Genomic DNA, 5871 nt, shown 5'->3' with positions numbered 1-5871 from the left:
TTCCAGGCCACTAAGGTGAGAATCTTATACCCACACCCACAGTGACACACCCATTCTAACCAGGTCACACCTATTCCAACAAGGCTACACCTTCAGATGGTGCCACTCCTTGGTCCAAGGATATACAAACCATCACAGACACTGTCAATAAGACAAAAAGGCCACCAACAGATTGGGCAAGGATCTTTACCAATCCTAAATCTGATAGGGGACTAATATCCAATATATATAAAAACTCAAGATGTTGGACTCCAGAAAATCAAATAACCCCATTAAAAAATGGGGTACAGAGCTAAACAAAGAATTCTCAACTGAGGAATACAAAATGGCTGAGAAGCACTTGAAAAACTGTTCACCATCTTTAATCATCAGGGAAATGAAAATCAAAACAACTCTGAGATTACACCTCACACCAGTCAGAATGGCTAAGATCAAAAATTTAGGTGACAACAGATGCTGGCGAGGATGTGGAGAAAGAGGAACACTCCTCCATTGCTGGTGGGATTGCAAGCTGGTACAACCACTCTGGAAATCAGTTTGGTGGATCCTCAGAAGATTTGACATAGCACTACTGGAATATCCTGCAATACCTCTCCTCCTACCCAGAAGATGTTCCAACTTGTAATAAGGACACATGCTCCACTATGTTCATAGCAGCCTTACTTATAATAGCCAGAAGCTGGAAAGAACCCAGATGTCCCTCCACAGAAGAATGGATACAGAAAATGTGGTACATTTACACAATGGATTACTACTCAGCTATTAACAATAAATTTATGAAATTCTTAGGCAAATGGATGTATCTGGAGGTTATCATCCTGAGTGAGGTAACCCAATCACAAAAGAACTCACATGATATGCACTCACTGATTGACCCATCCAGCAGGTCCAGTTATTTGAGGGTCTCCAGGGGACCTTCTCCTAATAACCAAATGGGGGGTAGAGAGAGATGAGAACCTTGTGCAATGAACGACACACATGGAAGCAGTCTGAGTAGCATCAAGGTCCCACAGTATTAGCCAGGCCCAAGGTTTAAATGCACAAGCAAAAGGGGAAGTACTTCTCAGCAGGAGGGATGGGGCAGCGGAAGTTTTTCTTTTGGTGACTACATGGGGGAAGCAGGAACTTGGTGGTATCAGGGTACATCTTGAGGTCAGGACATCCAGGCGCTGACTTAGGGCTGGAACAATCTGTGGTTGTTCTTGGAGCGGTGTGTCGGTGGCCCGCTTTTGACCCCCTTTTCTTCTCGGGGTGGGGAGGGAGAGGCCCAATTCAGAGATCAGGATAATAGTGTTGTCTTAATAGCTCCCAACATCTCCCATTTAATATTTTTATAAAGGCATATTGTATAATAAATTTGTAGCCACGTTTTTAACGACCACCTAAACGTCTGTTTGCTCACCAGGTGATTCTCTAAAACCACAAAGGACACAAGGACAAGTCATCTATGAGGCTTGAATTAATGGTTCCAGTCTGTTGGGTATAACATGGGCTAGCCAAGGGATTTAGGAACAAAGCAAGCTCCGTGGGTAGAGGTAGAGGTCTGATCCCCAGTGTGCAGTTTTAGGGGCCATGTACAGGATTGACTCTCAGGCCCACAGATTTTTTACCCAGAGTAACCCTGACCTGCTCCAATGCCGTTTTTCCTGGGGGAAGGACCCTAGTGTTGCAGCCTGCCCGCAGTCCACAACACGAACGGTTCAACTGAGAATGGCAGTTCGAGCTGAAAAGAGAGGAATCTAGACGGGGTGGAAGAAAGAACGGAGCTAAGACAACATTCTGATCAAAGCTCAATTTTACTATTTCCAGACACTCAGTTATAAAGGAAGGGGGAGGGAACCCGATTTCCCGCCAAGTAACTCAGGGTCCAGTAGCAGGACGAACACGTGTGTGCCTCTTCCAAGCAGCAAAGGCAGGGTCCAGCAGTAGGCGTGGCAGGACGAATGAGCAGGAAGCTCCACCCTTGAGCAAGCAGGTTCCAGGCTGGGGGAAGGGAGGCCACACCCTAGAGCACTCAACCTTCATGCAATCAGACATGCCTCTCAGAGACTGTCTAACAGCTTCCAGACTAATCTCTGTGCAGTACTTAGTCTCACAACTCTCACGGGCGACGGCTTCAAGTTTCAATTTTTTGATGTGTCCAGCCTGGGATGACTATTTAGTTTCCAATGTGGTGAGAATGTATATTCCCATGTCAGAAGCACAGACTACGGCAATCTATAAATGATTCGTGGCATGAGACTGATGGCCGAATTTAGGGGGAGGGGAATGATCTTAAGCATTTTATGGAAATTGAGTCTTTCTCCCCGAGATGAGGGTGATGAAGCAGTATCCATGTCTGACTCTTCTCCAGTAACCTGCTTGTTATTGCCAACGTCCAGCCGATGGTAATGAACTGAAACAGGTGCACTTGGAAGAGATGAATCAATTTGAGATTTAACAAATTGGGTCAATTTCTGAAATGCCCAAGGACCAAAGGAAATCAATAATAGGAGTCCCAATAGGGGCCCCAAAAGGGAGGTCAACAAGGTCAAAAGCCAGGGGGAGGTTGAAAACAAATTTTGATACCATGACTCTTGTTGTTCTCTCTCTCTTTTTCTTTTTTCTAAACTGGCAGTAACCTTGGCAATGCTATCTTTAACTAATCCAGTTTTATCAACACATACGCAGCATTCTTCCTTAATTGCAGCGCATAAGCCTCCTTGTTGTAGAAAGAGCAAATCTAATCCCCTTCTATTTTGAAGGGCAACTTCTGAAAGGGAGACCAAGGAACCAGTAAGATCATCTAGGCCCCTTTTTATATTCTCTATATCTTGGCTAATAGCCTCATTGAGCAGATGGTAATTGCACGCATTCTGTTGAGACGACACAAGGGCTGTGATTCCGGTCCGGTCCCAGCAGCACCCAGGCCAAGAAGGACCACAAGGGTCACCGCCGAGATAGGCTCTCTTTTGTGGCGGGATGGCATGGAGGCACCTCGATCCCAAAACTTCAGTAAGTCATCTGACTTATGAATACTAAAATTTGGAAAAAGCTGATCCAAGACACAACAATCTCTATTATTTATAAAATCTTGTATAATAATGTACCGTGTAAGGCCCGTGGAACATGCCAAAAAGGTATCATCTGGGGCAAGAGATAAGGAAACCCATTTTTATTTACTCTAAATGTGTTATTGCAAATCTCTAGCAAGGGCCGCAGCGGAAGCATGCCTGGGCCCAACACACAACTTCCTATCCCAGAGAGTTCTGTCAAGGTAAGCTGAACTGACTCGAAGGGGAGCTGCCTAGCATCTGAAAGCAGGGTAAAATTTCCAAATAAGGCTATGCCCTCATAAAAGGGCGGGGAAGCAGAAAAGCACATTCAACAATCTTTAAATTCTGATGCATCATCTCTTTGTGTCTTATCCAACAAGGCTAAAGCAGAAGCATTCAATATAGACCACAGTAAATCAGTGGAAGAGGGGGGCCGCTCACCTTCATCCAGGCCCATCGAGGCCTCCGTTCATCCAGGTCTGCGTGCTTGGTCCCGTGCGGTGATGGCAGAGTGTTCTTGCTCAGACCTGCCGCCTCAGGCCACAGAAGCCCCAAAGGCCCAGCCTTGGCCTTCAGGTCTAGTGGGTGGCTGCCTCGAGGGCAAGGGCTCCTGGCGTCCGCTAGGTAGGCACCGAGGCTGCTCCCGGCCCCTCAGGCTCACCTGGTGTGGCTGAGGCCGTGAGGGGCCTGGGGTGAAGAAGGCTGCACTCCCGAGCTTGCTGTGCTCTTTGCGGGAACCCTGCACAATCTCCCGTGGTGGCTAGGGGGTTGTCTGCAGTTGTCATCAGGGGAGACGCCCCGCCCCCCCAGGGAGAGTGGGCTGAAATAGGGTTGTTGTAGCATGCCCTGGGGCAGGAACAGGGGGGTGGGTACCTGGAAGTCGAGGACTGTTTGAGGAATATACGGTGGTGTAACTGGGGATTAGGCCCTATAGATGCTTTATATTTGATGGGGATTTCCTTTTGTAGTTTAATCTTGAATGTCAATCCCCAATCTGTGCCCTCTTTATATATGTGCAACCCCCAAGAGAATCCTTTGTTGGTCCAGTCAGCAGTCCTTGCGGCTGTTGTAAAGACAATTTGTAATGGGTTGTACCACCCTTGTCTAGAAGAATTGGGGGAACAAAACTATTAGGGGGTTGTCTTCCAGGGGAGGTGACTTTGGAATTGGGGTAAAGTCGTTTAACTGTGACATAAATCCAAGAGGAGGATGGGATCCAATAGGTAACCCCAGTGGTTTCACAGCTCCAAGAGGCGCAATAAAAATCATTTTCATAGCCACATTTATAATTTAGAGATCTATCTCGATGAGTTCCTGGACAGACATATATACCTCCAGTGTGTAGGCCAGGGCAGCACAACGTATATCACTGCTGCAACCTGGATCAATCTTTTTATCACCTGTGTTAACTGCTGTTAATTGAGGCATATAATAATCAGGGGTGCCCCAGGCGGTGTCTGCACCCAATGCGAGGACACAGATGTCTACTTCTAACTCGGGCCAATGGGGCTTGGCACCAATCTTGGAGCTGGAGTTAGAGCAGCCCCAATGGCCAGGTTAATAGACTTAGAAACTTGTTGAGAAAACACATCTACCTCATTACAAAGCTTGATCATACCATTTATATCTAAACTCTTGGTTTTACCTCTCAGGGCAGCCCTACATGCCGAATTGGCATTTTCAAGAGCAAGTTGTTGGACTAACAGACCCTCACTTTCCTCAGGTCCCAAAATTCTCTCAGCTGCTTCCTGAAATCTTGCAACAAACTGTTCACAGGACTCTTGGGGCCCTTGTATAATCTTGGTTAGGGGCATAGTTAGCGCCCCTGCAGGAGGGACGGTGCGCCAAGCTCCCAGGGCTGCCTGTGCCGTCTGGGCAAGGATACCAGGGGAGAGCCCTAATTGTTTTATGTCTGCAGCGAGCAGATTTTATCATCAGTCCAGGAGGATGTCTTACTCGTAGGATTCTTTCTATTATTTGCAGCCAAATTTTCTCCTCTGTCCACAAACTGACTTTCAAGTTAAATATTGGCCTCTAGTGAGGACAGACTGGACAACTTTATTCTATTCATTGGGTATCAAATAGCCTTCTCCTGCTAAACCTTCTGATATAGATACTGTGAATGGGTCATCTATAATCGATGATGGTCGAGACTGAGGATTCGCTGGCAGCTTAGTTTCGCTTTTGCAAAACGGTGATCGGGAGTTTTCTAAAAAATTTTCAGTAAGGGCTAGGAGGCAGGTGCCTTCTCCACCCTCTTCTGCCTGTTTAAGGAGAGATCTCTGATGATTCCCCAATAGCTAAAAAAGAACTCAGGGACATCTTCTTGTTTTATCAAAGCATTGATATCTTTGCCTACTTTATTCCAAGTTAAAGGGTGTATTTCAGGACCATTCAATACCAGCCATGGACATCTCTCGTCCACAAAACAACAACAAAATTTATTAAATCCTTTTTCTTAACTCTTATCCCTCTCTCCTTAAGAGACCCCTTCATCTCTTGAATAAAAACTGTCTCTTTGGACAGAACATTCCCCATGGTAAATGGGACAACAACTGAATGCCTAGGCTTACCTCTCGACGTCCGCAACACTCGAGTGAAGTGGCAGGGAACTGACACACTCTCTGTGTGGTACCTCTCGAATCCATTGTCCGGAGGGTAGTGTACCTCGTGCCCCACGTCTGGCGCCACTTGACCCGTCCAGCAGGTCCAGTTATTCAAGGGTCTCAAGGGAACCTTCTTCTAATAACCAAATGGGGGGTAGAAAGAGATGAGAACCTTGTGCAATGAACGACACACATGGAAGCAGTCTGAGTAGCATCAAGGTCCCACAGTA

The sequence above is a fragment of the Mus caroli genome, unplaced genomic scaffold (assembly GCF_978045245.1).
Source record: "Mus caroli unplaced genomic scaffold, Mus_caroli_1 scaffold_1, whole genome shotgun sequence".
Lineage (NCBI taxonomy): Eukaryota > Metazoa > Chordata > Mammalia > Rodentia > Muridae > Mus > Mus caroli.
The sequence above is the reverse complement of the archived record's forward strand: the minus strand, read 5'-3'. Positions refer to the sequence as shown.